Below are 15252 nucleotides of genomic sequence, written 5' to 3'. Positions count from 1 at the left end.
GAGGGCAAGGGAGACTATGGACACTTTCTAGGGGTGGCTCGGGTTTATCAGATTTAGCAGGGATGCCTAGTATTCGGGCGACTAGAAGGGGGTACCAGGGAATTTCTTCGACTCCCAACATTAGGAGTTGTAGCATCCCTGTACACCATATCATATGAAGGGCGTGACAGTAGGAAGAGAGGCAAATCTTTTTGACGTGAGGATCAATACTTTGGGGGAAAGAGACGGGCGGGGGTACTCTCGAAAAGAAGTTGAGTTAGTGGATGGCGAGGAAAGGGATTAACTGGTGCTTCATTTTCCGGTGCCAGTTTCCATCGTGACTTCTTTTTCGGTATTTTCCATAAAAAAAATGTCACTGGGCTGATGCCGATCCCTAGGCTGAAATTAAACTAACAGGTTAGGTTAGAGGCACGAGTAAATTTACAACAACTTTCACAACACGCTGGTTATGGTCTAAATTACAAGCGTCTTTTTTTTACAATGTTTAACAATGGATTGCTTGCAAATGCGCAAGAAACGGCACTTCTTCCCATGTTTACGATATCTTTCAGCGAAAAATTTGCAAGCTGTGTTTGCTTTGTAAGGTAGGTTTCTTTTTCCAGCCTTATTATGATTCGTAATAAAAATTTGCTGGAGTTATATGCATGTCCAAAATTACATTTGTAATCCATTCTTCGAATATTGGCGTAGGTATAGGAGTGAGATCGGTGGTAGCACTTTTAATTGACGGCGGCTTTGCTGGCCCGGGCGAAGAGAGTTAGAGATTGTTTATTCTCTCACGTTCGTGTTTCATACATGCAATTTTGTAGTCTTTACCACAAATATCTAGTTTAAGATCACATGTCATTTTGTTCCTTTGTTCACCAATACTTTTTGGATTTTCAGTCATAAGCTGAATTCCGGTGTTCCGGCGGGTTAATTTGTCATTAATCTGATCAAGCTCATAAAAATATCTCGGCCAGTTTTTGCACGAATTTGGCCCAGTAAAGGGGGTATTTCAATTCTGTGCTTCAATTTGAGGCACAGCATTCATCGATTGCCTTAAGCAGGAAATAGGAGTTTCTTTAGGTGTATAAGTTCTATTAAGTGAGCTAGACTCATTTTTTACAGTGAAATAAAGTTTTATTGGTGAGAAAAGTTTACTAATTTTCTCTTGTTGCTTAATTTCGCATAAGTGAGACGCCTCCAATTTCTTAGAATTCTTGCGTTCGGTTGATTTCACTAAGAATGAGGAAAGAGCAAGATTTGATATCTCTCTAGTAAAGCCTGGTATTAAAGCATTGCAGGAACTTGTTTGAACTGGGATAACTGGCGGTGGAACATCAGGAGAGCTAGGATAATAGGTACAACAGTTCAAACAGCTCCAAGAGTAATGGAGGCTTTTAAGGTCCCGTGACGACCATAAGGGGGTATACATAATGTGGCTAGCCCCTCAAGACGTAGGTGTCATTGATTATTGATCTATTGCGCACCCATGGTTGTTACATAATAGTTTAGGAGATTTTATTGTTTATCTAGCAACCATGTCAAATGATGACGCTATGCGTCTTGTCGGAATGGTGCCGAGAAATTACTGGGAACAAAGTAATGATCTAAAGGCATAGCAAATGTTTTGTATAGGGGATGTAATTGTTAACTTATGTGAATTTAAATGTTAAAAAACCTACGGGTCCGTTCGGAAAGAAAACCCTCAAGGACATTCTCCAAGACGCAATTGTTATTGTTTTTTCTTCGAGATGTTTTCTTCGAAATGTTTTTCTTCGAGATGTTTTCTTTCTCCCAGGTGTTTATTTCTCTTCGACATGTTTCCTCAAGAAATTCCCCAAGCTGCTCACGCAAGACTTGTTTTGATTCGGGAAACCTCTATAATCCGACATCAAAGGTTTTTGTCCGGTGTAGGAACCGAACATGGGACCCGAGATTTCCATTGGAACGATGCGTTAGTCAACTGAGCCAAAAAGTCATTGCTATTATTATGTTCTTGGAAATAAATTGTATGCAATAGGTTTCGTATACTAATGAATGTCACTCCCTATTCCTTTCTCTGGAAATGGATTTTTTTATTATGAGAGAAATTTTTAATATCACTCTTATCAAAGGGGCAAAGTAAAAGCTATCAGTTTTCTTCCTACTGACAAACTATTAAAGCCGAGGAGGTACATGTGATTTCATTTTAGAGGCGTTAACAGGTGATGCTTTAGTAGTGGAGATCCTTTACAGCCAGGGTGAACACCATATTTGGGAGACAATTAGACTCAAGCCAGAACATCTAAAAATAGCCTGTGATGCTGGTCGAACATCAAATTGTTTCTTCAGGTATTTGACCTACTTTATAGAGTGGCTAGAATTTTGTCAATTGACAGATTACAGATTATTGGCAGATTGACTATTCAGGAATTTGTCACATAATTCTTTCATGCATATGGATATCACGATAAATTCAAATTAGAATAATTATTTAAATATCCGAAGAGAGAAAGGGTTAAAATTTTCATCACATACCAAGAATATATAATCTGAGGGAATGCTGACTCCCTTAAGAGATACATTCATTTTTTCAGAGATGTCTTGAGAATAATTATTTAAATTTCCGAAGAGAGAAAGGGTTGAAATATTAATCGCATACCAACAAAAGGTAAATCTTATGAAATGATAACTCCCTTAGGCGATACAGTTATTTAGAGGGATGTATTGGGAATAACTATTTAAATTTCTGAAGAGGGAAATCTGAGGGGGTGCAGACTGCCAGCCAATAACTTTTAAAAAGGCTTACATAGTATTGGGAATATGCATAAAGTCGAAGTTAATAAAGTCATATACTTTTTAGGTAATGATACAAGGCAATGGACATCCGTATCCCAACCAACAAGGATCCCAACCTTCACGGGCCCCAGTACCCCCCCCCCCCCTCCAAACTTTTTGCCTCTCCCATTGTTTAATACATTTCTTTGAAGTTTAATTTTTTTAACTTTATTTTTTGTTTTTTATTTTTTTTAAACATAATTGTTTTTTAACTTTTGTATATATGTCTTAAAATGACATGAAATATATTTAAAACAAATAAAATTCACATTTAATATTTTCGAAATTCGAAATGAGAATGATATAGATATGTTAGTCATGATTTGTTCAATTAGTAAAATAATGTCCGTAGCAACACTTTTCTTCTCTTTTTTACTTGGAATTTTTTGGACTTGAAAAATTTTTCAACTTTTTTATTTTTTATTTATGTCGCTGTACCAGTTGTATTCTTTTGCAGCTTATCGACTCTAAGGGACTGTGTCAATGGAACTTCAAGACTTGTTATCAATACTATCCAGTCTATTGTATTTAGTATATCAGTAACTTTAGTACTTTGGAAGAAAAATACTTGCATCATAATTCTAAAAAACTGAAAATGAAATATTTGAAGAGAGTGTATGCACATGATAAAATCGTCGTTGCGTTGAGTGCTGACAAGAAGTAATATTTAAACTATGAACCAAGCATTAATGGGGATCTTATTGGAAATGTATGTGTGCATTGTCTTGACAGCGAGGAGCTAAATTTCTTTGGAATACCAAACCATTCAACATTGCTGATGGTGGATATGCAAGAGTGATATATTCAGAGATGATATCACCTAAAGAGAATGCCAACATAAAAATAATAGTTGTTGAAGATGGACATCTTCATGATCATGGTTCTGGTAACACGTTACCTGTTGATAGATCGTATTACCCTCGTTCTGGTATTAGAATTGAAATGAAAGTAAAGGGACAAAGAAAGGTTAACTGCCGCACTAGAATCATAAACCATATCTTGTCTACGGGTCAGAACTGTTACCTGTGTAAAAATATGATAAGATAAAAAGGGCATCAGCAGATAATATCACTAATGAATATAAAGATGAATAGATAGAAAATAAAGCACAGCTGAATATTATTACTACCATTAATCATATACCAAAAAATATAGTCAAGGAACCCAAAAATACAAAAGACGAGACGCATATTGAACCTGTAGCTGACACCACAGTAAAAATTGTGAATGCTTCAAAATGGATTAATCATTATTCTAATGGTTACGAACTAAGAGAAGACAATACCTACACTATCAAGAGAGAACATGATGAATTATTTTATTGAACAGATTCAAAATGTCCAAAGTTGTTTAACGATATTAATAATTTATAATAATGCACGTAACATTTTTTTATGTTAATATTCTACATATCGTTATTTCAATAAAAACATTTTATGCATTACTTTGCCTTATCTCCATTGTCTTTAGGGTACGCTAGCACGTCAAACGTTTGGAATGTTTATTAAAAAGTCGGAGATGTAAGTAAAGTAATTTTCAGGGAGACGTAGATGCTACTAGCAGGCTCATAGGGGTTATTTTAGAAACTGAGATAGGTTAACAGAGCTCTTACCAAAAGTCTGGGAGAAATAAGCTGAACTTTCTCCAAAATCTCCAAAGACGTCCAAACATCATCTCAGGCACAGAATGAGAGAGGAGGAAATTTCCTTACAAATACATAGATCCAGACACACAAACCAACAAAGACAGGAACAGGGAGAAGCATACACCCACCCAGATACAGAGGCAGAGAGAGTGAGAGGGACAGAAACACATTCAAATATATAAATTCTGACATACTTACCAATAATGACAGGCAATGTGACAAGCAAACACCTGCCCAGATACAAATGCTTAGAGAGTGAGAGAGACAAAACGCATACAAATAGATAGATTTAGACACGCAAACCGACAAAGACAGGCACTGGGACATGCAAACACCCACCCAAACACACAGGCAAAGAGAGTGAGAGAGACAAAACAATTTCAAACGCACATATTCAGACATGCAAACCGACAAAGAAAAACACTGGGAAAAGCAAACACCCGCCCAGACAGACAGGCAAAGAGAGTGAGAGATGAAAAACACCTACAAATACATAAATTTAGACGTACAAAGACAGACACTGAGACAAGCAAATACCCACCGAGACAAACCTGCTTAGAGAGTGAGAAAGACGACAACCCATACAAATACATAGATTCAGATATACAAACCGACAAAAACAGGCACTGGTAAAAGCAAAAACCTGTACAGACACGATAAATAAAAGTTCAACTAGGGATAAAATCCTTTGAATAGACAGTGATGATCATAACAGTGATAGAAATTCACAAAAATACCAGGTATTTCGGTCACATGCAGTGAACGTCATCAGTAGTAAAACTACTGATGTCAACAGTAGTTTTACTAATGATGACGGTCACTGCGTATGTGACCGAAATATCTGTTATTTTTGTGAATTTCTAGCGCTGTTATCTTCATCACCATCTATTAAAAGGATTTTATCCCTATTTAAGCTTTTATTTCATGAAAACACAGTGTGGTCTCCGAAATTATCTCCGTACAGACACACAGTCAAAGAGAGTGATAAAGACAAAAAGAGATACAAATACATACATTCTGACATACAAACTGTTAAAGATAGGCGCTGGAACATGCAAACAACCGCTCAGAAACACAGGCAGAGAGAATGAGGGTGACAAAAACGCATACAAACATATAAATTCAGACACACAAATCGACAAAGACAGGCACTGGGACATGAAAACACCCGGCGAGACACACAGGCAAAGAGAGTGAGAAGCAAATATAAAGCTTAAGACATAAAAACTGACAAAGCCAGAAATTTGTAGAAGCAAACACCCGCCCGGACACACAAGCTTAGAGAGTTAGAGACAAAAGATGCATACAAACACATAATTCAGACATGCAAACCGACAAACCCATGCATTGGGACATGCAAACACCCGCCAAGACACACAGGCTTAGATAATAAGAGAGACAAAAAAACATACAAACAGATAAATTCAGACATACAAACCGACAAAGATAGAATAAGAAATACAAATACATAGATTCAGGAATGCAAATCGACAAAGACAGGCTTTGGGAAAAGCAAACACCCACCCAGACACACAGGCATAGAGAGTGAGAGAGACAAAACACATACAAATATATAGATTCAGACATAGAAACCGACAAAGACAGGCACTGGGACAAGGAAACACCTGCCCAGACACACAGGCTTAGATAATAAGAGAGAAAAAACGCATACAAACACACAAATTCAGGCATGCAAACCGACAAAGACAGGCACTGGGACATTTAGACACCTGCTCAGACATACAGGCTTAGAAAGTGAGAGAGACAAAAACGCATAAATGTACATAGATTCGAAACATGCAAACCGACAAAGACAGGCTCTGGGACATGCAAAGACCCACCCAGATACACAAGCAAAGACGGTGAGAAACACATACCAATACATAGATTAAGACATACAAACCGAAAAAGACAGGCACTGGGGCTTGCAAACACCCGCCCAAACACAGGCTTACACATTGAGAGAGACAAAAACACATACAAATAAATAGATTCAGTCACACAAACAGGCAAATACAGGTACTGGGACAAGCAAACAGTAGCCCAGACACACAGGCAGCGAGAGTGAGAGAGACAAAACGCATACAAAGACATGAATTCAGACATGTAAACCAACAAAGACAGGCACTGGGCCAAGCAAACATCTACCCAGACACACAGGTAAAGAGAATGAGAGAGACAAAAACGCAGACAAATAAATAGATTCAGACGTACAAATAGACAAGGACAGGCACTGGGACAAGCAGACAGCCGCCCAGACACACAGGCAGAGAGAGCGAGATAGATAAAAACGCATACAAACCAATAAATTCAGACATGTAAACCAACAAAGACAGGCACTGGGCAATGCAAATATTCGTCCAGACACACAGGTAAAGAGAATGAGAGAGAGAAAAACGCATACAAATATATAGATTCAGACGTGCACACCAAGAAAGACAGGCACTGGGACAACCAAACACCCGCTCAAACACACAGGCAGAGAGGTTGAGAGAGACGAAAACGGATACAAAAACATAAATTCAGAAATACAAATCGACAAAGACAGGCACTGGGAAAAGCAAACACCTACCCAGACACACAGGCTTAGAGAGTGAGAGAGACAAAAAACACATACAAATACATAGATTCAGACAGGCAAACCGACAAATACAAGCACTGGGAAATTCCAACACCTGCCCAGACACACGGGCAAAGAGAGTGAGAGATATAAAAACATTCAAATATATAAATTGAGACATACAAACCGATAAAGACAGGCAATGGGACAATCAAACACTTGACAAGTTACACAGGCTTAGAGAGTGAGAGACCCAAAACGCATACAAACACATTAATTTAAGACATGCAGACCGAAAAAGACAGGCAATGGTACATGCAAACACACGTCCAGACACAAAGGCAAAGAGAGTGTGTGTGAGAGAGAGAGAGAGAGAGAAACACGTTTACAAAGGGCTAGATTCAGACATGCAAACTGACAAAAAAGGCACTGGGACATGCAAATACCTACCAAGGCACACAAAGAAAGAGAGGGAGAGAGACAGAAACATAGATTCAGAAGCACAAACGGACAATTTAAGGCACTGGGACAAGCAAACACTAGCCCCGACATATATGCTTAAAGAGTAAGAGAGACATAAACACATACAAATGCATAGATTCATATATACAATCCAACAAAGACAGGCACTGGGACATACAAAAACCCGCCCAGAGACACAGGCAAACAGAGTGAGAGAGAGAAAAAAACGCAGATACATACATAGATTGAGACATGCAAACCGCCGAAGAAGGCACTGGGACATGCAAACACCCACCCAGACACACAAAAAAGAGAGTGAGAGAGACAAAAAAAACATACAAATACACAGATTCAGACATACAAACCGACAGAGACAAGCACTGAGACAAGCAAACACCCGCCCAAACACACAGGTATAGAGAGTGAGAGACACAAAAACGCATACAAACATATAAATTCAGACATGTAAACCGATAAAGACAGGTACTGGGACATGCTAATATCTGCCCAGACACACAGGCAAAAAGAGTTAAGAGACGAAACACATACAAATACATATACTCAGACATACAAGCCGCCAAAGACAAGCACTAGGACAAGCAAACTCCCGCCCAGATACACAGGCTTAGAGAGTGATAGATAAAAAAAACACATACAAATATATAGATTCAGATATACAAACTGACAAAGACTGGCACTGGGACAAGTAAAGACCTGCCCAAACATACAGGCAAAGAGAGTGAGAGAGACAAAAACAGATACAAATAAACATTTAATACAAAGAAACAAAGTTAGGCACTGGGACAAGCAAACGCCTACCCAGACACAAAGGCCAAGAGAGTGAGAGAGACAAAAACACACGCAAATATATATATTCAGACATACAAATCGACAAAGACATGCACTGGGACGAGCAAACACCCACCTAGACACACAGGCTTAGAGAGTGAGAGAGACAAAAAACGCACACAAACATATAAATTCAGCCATGCAAACCTATAAAAACAGGCGCTGGGACAAGCAAACACCCACCCAGACACCCAGGCAAAGGGAGTGAGAGAGACAAAACACAAACAGACAAAGACAAACACTGGGACAAGAAAACACCCGCCCAGACACCCAGGCACAGAGAGTAAGAGAGACCTACCTGAGTTCTGGTATACGCAGCCAGCCTACAATCCCCACTTTAGTTTTTTCAAACTTCATTTTCACCTCTAATTGTAGATGGCAGCACACCCGATCAGACACACGGGCAAAACAGACATGAAATAAGTTAGGTTATTTTAGGTTCACTTATCGTGGCATGCCACGCTTAGTGCACCTAATGAACCTAACCTTTTCCATTTCTCTTTCACTGCCCGCGTGTCTGAGCGGGTGTGCTGCCATCTATAACTAGTGGTGGAAACGAGGTCTATTTGAAAAAACAAGTGGAGATTGTAGGTTGGCTGCAGGTACCCTGGTTCAAGAAGGTCTCTCACTCTCTTTGCCTGTGTGCATGGGTGAGTATTTGCTTGTCCAAGTGCCTGTCTTTGTCGGTTTGCATGTCTGAATTTATTTGTTTTGTGCGCGGTTTTTTTATCTCTCTCACTCTCTAAGCCTGTGTGTTTGGGTGGGTGTTTGCTTTTCCCAGTGACTGTCTTTGTCGGTTTGCATGTCTGAATCTATATGTTTGTATGCGTTTTGTCTCTCTCACTCTCTAAGTCTGTGTGTCTGGGCGGGTATTTGCTTGTCATAGTGCCTGTCTTTGTCAGTTTGTACGTCTGAATATATGTATTTACATGCGTTTTTGTCTCTCACTCTCCCTGCCTGTATGTCTGGGCGGGTATTTGCTTGTCCCCGCGCTTGTCTTTGTCAGTTTGTATGTCCGAATCTATGCATTTGTATGCGTTTTTGTCTCTCTCACACTCTAAGCCTTTCTGTCCGGGTGGGTGTTTGCTTGTCCCAATGCCTGTCTTTGTCGGTTTGTATGTCTGAATTTATGTGTTTTTGTCTCTGTCACTCTCTAAGCCTGTGTGGCTGGGTGGGTGTTTGCTTTTCCCAGTGTCTCTCTTTGTCGATTTGTATGTCTGAATTTATGTGCTTGTATTCGTTATTGTCTCTCTCACTCTGGAAGCCTGTGTGTCTGGGTGGATGCTTGCTTGTACCAGCACCTGTCTTTGTCGGTTCGTATGTATGAATCTATGCACTTGTATGTGTTTTTGTCTCTCTCACATTCTTTGCCTGTGTGTCTGGGCAGGTGTTTTCATGTCCAGGTGCCTGTCTTTGTCCGTTTGCGTGTCTGAATCTATGTATTTGTTTGTGTTTTTTTGGCTCTCTCACTCTGAGCCTGTGTGTCTAGGCGGGTGTTTGGTTCTCCCTGTGCCTGTCGTTGTCTGTTTGTATATCTGAATCTATGTATTTGTTGGTATTTTTGTTTCTCTCACTCTCTTTGCCTCGGTGTCTGGGCTGGTATTTTCATGTCCCAGTGCCTGTCTGTGTCAGTTTGCGTGTCTGAATCTATTTATTTGTATGCGTTTTGGTATCGCACATTCTCTAAGCTTGTGTGTCTAGGTGCGTGTTTGCTTGTCCCAGTGTCTATCTTTGTCGGTTTGTATGTCTGAATCTATGTATTCGAAGGTATTTTTGTCTCTCTCACTCTCTTTGCCTGTGAGTATGGGCGGGTGTTTGCTTGTCCCAGTGCATGTCTTGGTAAAAGCTCTGTTAACCGATTTCAGTTTCTAATATATCCCCTAAGAGCCTGCTAGTAGTATCTATGTATCTGAAAATTCCATTTATTACATCTCCAACTTTTTAGTAAATATTCTAAACGTTTGACGTGCTAGTGTAACCTGAAAATAATGGAAATATAACAAAGTGATGCATTGAATATTTTTATTGAAATGACGACATGCAGAATATTAACATAAAAAAAAATTTATATACATTATTAATATCATTGGACAGCTTTGGATATTTTGCATTTGTTCCATAAAATAATTCATCATGTTCTCTCTTGATAGTGTAACTATTGTCTTCTCTTAGTTTTTAACCAGTAGCATAATCATTAATCCATTTTGAGTACTTCAAAATTTATACTTTGGTGTCAGCTGCAGGTCAATATGCATTTTGTCTTTTGGTTTCTTGGGTTTCTTCATTATATTTGTTGGTATATGATCTATGGTAGTAATAATGTTCAAAAGCGCTTTATTTTCCATCCTTTGTTTTATATATTCATTAGTGATATTGTCTGCCAATGCACTTTTTATTTTGCCAGCGATTTCATTGTCTATGAAATCGCTGAAATCAGTATTCATTCCGATTTCAACGTGTAAACATCTGTTTAGAAATGGATATTAACTATAAAACCAGTAAGGTTTTTGTCATGGAATTTTAATCTCTGAAAACCTTGTTAGATTTCGCAATATCTGGCAAGGGATTATAGACCAGAATAAATTTATTGCTGAATTATTGCTCAGCATTCAAACAAGTGAAAGATAATCCTACGGCAATTATTGTCAAATTATTTTGATTGATTAGTTATTTGTTATGGCAAATATCATTAATAAGCGAACAGAAGAGGGGAGGTAACCTGTTGCAAGTGTCGTAGTACCTGCTGGGAGTGTGTCTTCCTTAAACTGTGGGGAATCGATAGTAGGAGCCTACGCTTCCCTCGGTTATTTGTGCATCTATGCATCTTGTTATTTTTCCCACCGATACCGACTTGGACTGAAAATGGATATTGCTTTTGGAATACGGTGCGGTAATGAGTGGTGAATTTGTGCATAGTGAGGTGCTTAATTACGCCACCCGTTCAATGCATACAGGTATTAAATCACTTATTGGTACGATCTTGCGTGCAGTTTTTCGAGTAGTAGGATATCGTGGAAGCGAAAAAGATTTTATTTGAGTTGGCTGCTTTCGAAGAACGTTGCGTAAAGCATGTGAAAGAAGAAGACAATAAGGTAGACATTGGGAAAATTTTGCAAAGATGTGCTAAAGACTACAAGAGCCACCTAAGTTCGTAATTTATGATCCTGCAGAAGTCCCAGCTTCGTTAGAATTTGTTGGTGTTTATGCTATAAGCAAAATTAATTAGATGTGCAAAAAAGTTGAGAAAGCAGTTATACATATGAAGCAGCTACCTGTTCCTGTAGACCACAGCCCCGTAGACCACAGTCGTGGTGAACAATTTCCCCAAAACCCTCATTACGGCTGAGCCTAGAAAGTCTGTTATAGATTCGGCTTGTGGTATTATTCCTGATAAGTCTGCTATTGAGATTCGAAGGGGTGGATTGGATTCCAAAGTTTTTTTGGACAGTAAGCCCGTAGCAGAGAAAATAGCCAGTTTGTTCAAAGCCAATGATCAAGAGATAGCTGTCAGTGTGCGATCTAAGCAATTCATAGGTATCATCAAGCAAGTTTTATTTGAGTTGTACCGATTTATCTATCATATCTTGGAACATTAATAATGGAATGAGCCAAAAGCTCCCACTTATTGAGACCCTCGTCCAGAATGACGGAGTGGTGTGTCTGCAAGAACAATTCCCTTCGATAGAGCGACTTTCTTTATTAAACGTACAGAATGCGGAGTCAACTGCCATCTCAAGTGCAATCCAACGCAAATCTCGTGGCCGTCCAAGCGGTGGCCTTGCTATACTTAGTCGGTTTCAGGTTCAAACCATTGAAGTCAGTGATCGTTTTATTGCCTCGATTTAGCCATAACAAACGTATATCTACCGACTAAATACGGTGATCAAGCATCTAACGCTCTTTTTTCCTCTTCTTGTCGTAAATTGTCCAAGTACGCGAAAAGGATACTTAGGTCAAACCCGAGATGCCCAATCATCGTACACTTCAATTGTGATCTGACAAGTATGAATTGTCTACATAGTGAATTAATTAGAGATATGCTAGTTCGACGTCTATCCTCGATTACCTGCTGTTTTTGGGAAGTTTATTCCACCATATAACTGTGTTTGATGACCATGGTACCTATGATGACCATCTTCCTATACGTGTTTCTGTCCCACTAACCCGCAAACAGGACAACCCAGCCAGAAATAAATGGCATTAGCGGAAAATGTCGAAGGAAATGAATGTGCCGTTGTTTCAAGCCACGTGTGACCATGTCTAAAGCAAGATTAAGGTTCCATTTCATCTTCTTCAAACTAATACGGGTTTGAGTAATAGTGAGCTGCGACTACAAATTAACTCATGCTGTGAGGAAATTATTCATGCTCTTAAGTGTGCTGCTAAAGCGGCAATACCCGTGAAAAATCTAGAAGCAATACTTAAGTCTGGCTGGTGGAATAACACTTCTCTCGAAAATGCCTGCTCAAGTGATAAGTGGTGGCTGCGTCTATGGATTGAATGCGGAAGGCCTAGGTCAGGTGTACTGAACTCTTTGTGACTATTTACAAAGAAAAGGTAACGTAAGGTCCTTGAAGAGCATCTAGCTGCTATCAAGACTGTTAACGCTGAAAAAGTTTTAAATGACCCACAGTCTCTTTGGAAAGTCCGGTCTCGTAAAATTGGGCATTCTGGTGATGGTCCTCAATGTATACCAGTGTTAGAATGGGTCTCCCATTTTGAAAATTCGTGTAAAAAGCCAAATAGTAAAGCTTAAAGTATTTTTGATGCACAGTTGTCCAAGCTTCTGGTTTCCAAGCCGAGACCTAATGGAGTAATGGTTACACCGTCTGGTATTAAGGCGATAGTGCATAAACCTGTGAAAAACAAGTTTTCTGCAGGAGCGGACAGTATATGTGCACAGCACCTTACGACCGAGAGTGATATATTATATAGTTATTTGTCATTAGTTTTTCAGATCATTTTTAATATTGGTATTGTTTCTAATTATATACGTCTTGGTATCGTAAAACCTATCCTAAAAAGAGAAAACTGCATTCTTCTTGCTACTCGTATAGACCCATCATGGTTTCTAATGTTCATGCGAAGATTTTCGAGTTTTTGATCGTAGATCGGGTACATGAGCGTTGTACTATACCCCCATTTAATTTGGGTTTCAGTCGGGGCTAGGATGTTTCCATGCCTTACATACTTTTTGTTCTATTCTTCAAGATACGGAGGCGTCGGGGAGTACGTTGATTTTAGGTGCATATGGTATGACAAATGCCTTCGGGTCACTTCTGGACCCTCAAGCAATGCTTGAATTATACAACCTCAGTGTTAGTCTGGACGCTATAGTGCCTCTTCACTCCCTTGGAAAATGAATCTATTTTGATTATGTTTTGATGTTTATGCTATGTGTTCATAGTTCGTTCTTTTTCTTTCTTTTATTTTCATAATACTCCATCGCGTTTTGTTGTTTAAGTGTATGATGGGAAATAAATATTCATTTATTCATTCATTATCACATTATTTTACACAGTTAACAGTTCTAGTGCGTAGACAAAATATAGTCTATGATATTGGTGCAGCAGTTGGTCTTTCTTTTTTCCCTTTGCTTTCATTTGAATACTAATACCAAAACGATGGTAATAGAATCTATCAACAGGTAATGTGTTACCAGAACCATGAGCAAGAAAATGCCCATCTTATCAACTATTATTTTTATGTTGGCATTCTCCTTGAGTGATATCATCTCTGGATGTCTCACTCTCGCATATCCACCATCAGCAATGTTGAATGTTTTCGTATCCCAAATAAATTTAACTCCTCGCTGTCATGATAACGTACGCATACATTTCCAATAAGATCCCCATTAATGCTTGTTTATAGTTCAAATATTTTTTCCTGTCAGCATTCACCACAACGATGATTTTATCATGTGCACACTTTCTTCGCATAATTCTTTTTAACAGTTTTTAAAAATATGATAAAGGTGTTTATCCTTCCAATGAACAAAAATTACTGATTTAATACATACAATAAACTAGGTAGTGTTGATAACCACCCATAGAGTACCACTGGGACAGCCACGTAGTGTTTTTGAGCAACCATAGAGTACGAATGATATAGCCGCATACAAAAAAAAAATAAAAAGTGGAAAATTTTTTAAAAGTCCAAAAAATTCTAACTAAAAAATGAAGAAAAGTGTTAATATAAACATTATTTTTCTAATAGTGAAAATCGCAACTAACATATCTATGTCATTCTCATTTTTTATTCTCATTTTGTATTTCATTTTGTTTAAACATTGTTTTTCTAATGGTAAAAATCACAACTAACATATCTATATCATTCTGATTTCGTATTTCGAAAATAGTAAATGGGAATTTTATTTGTTTTAAGTATATTTCATGTCATTTCCAGACATGTAAAAAAAAGTTGAAAAATTTCTATGTTAAAAAAATAAAGCATAAAAATAAAAGTTAAAAAAAGTTAAAAAAATAAGTAAACTTCAAAAAAAGTATTTTAAAAATGAGTTTAGGGGCCAAAATATTGGGGGGGGGGGGTAATTGGGGCTTTTGGTGGTTAGGTTCCTCGATGGTTCGAGTCCTTGATGGCTGGGGTCCTTGATGGTTGGGATATGGATGTCCAAGGGCTGTTATATCATTGCCTAAAATGCATATGACTTTATTAATCTTGACTTTATGCATATTCCCATTGCTATTTAATCCTTTTTGAAAGGTATTTAGCTGGAGGTGTGCACCTGCCCCCCCCACCCCTCAGATTTCAGTCTCTTCGAAAATTTAAATAATTATTCTCAAGACATCCCTCCAAAAAATGTATCCCCTAAGGGAGTTACCATTTCCCTCAGATTTACCTTTTGTTAGTATCTGATTAATATTTCAACCCTTTCTCTCTTCGGAAATTTAAATAGTTTTTCTCAAGACATCCC

The sequence above is a fragment of the Artemia sp. Qi Xiang Cuo genome, chromosome 10 (assembly GCF_049724085.1).
Source record: "Artemia sp. Qi Xiang Cuo chromosome 10, ASM4972408v1, whole genome shotgun sequence".
Classification (NCBI taxonomy): domain Eukaryota; kingdom Metazoa; phylum Arthropoda; class Branchiopoda; order Anostraca; family Artemiidae; genus Artemia; species Artemia sp. Qi Xiang Cuo.
The sequence above is the reverse complement of the archived record's forward strand: the minus strand, read 5'-3'. Positions refer to the sequence as shown.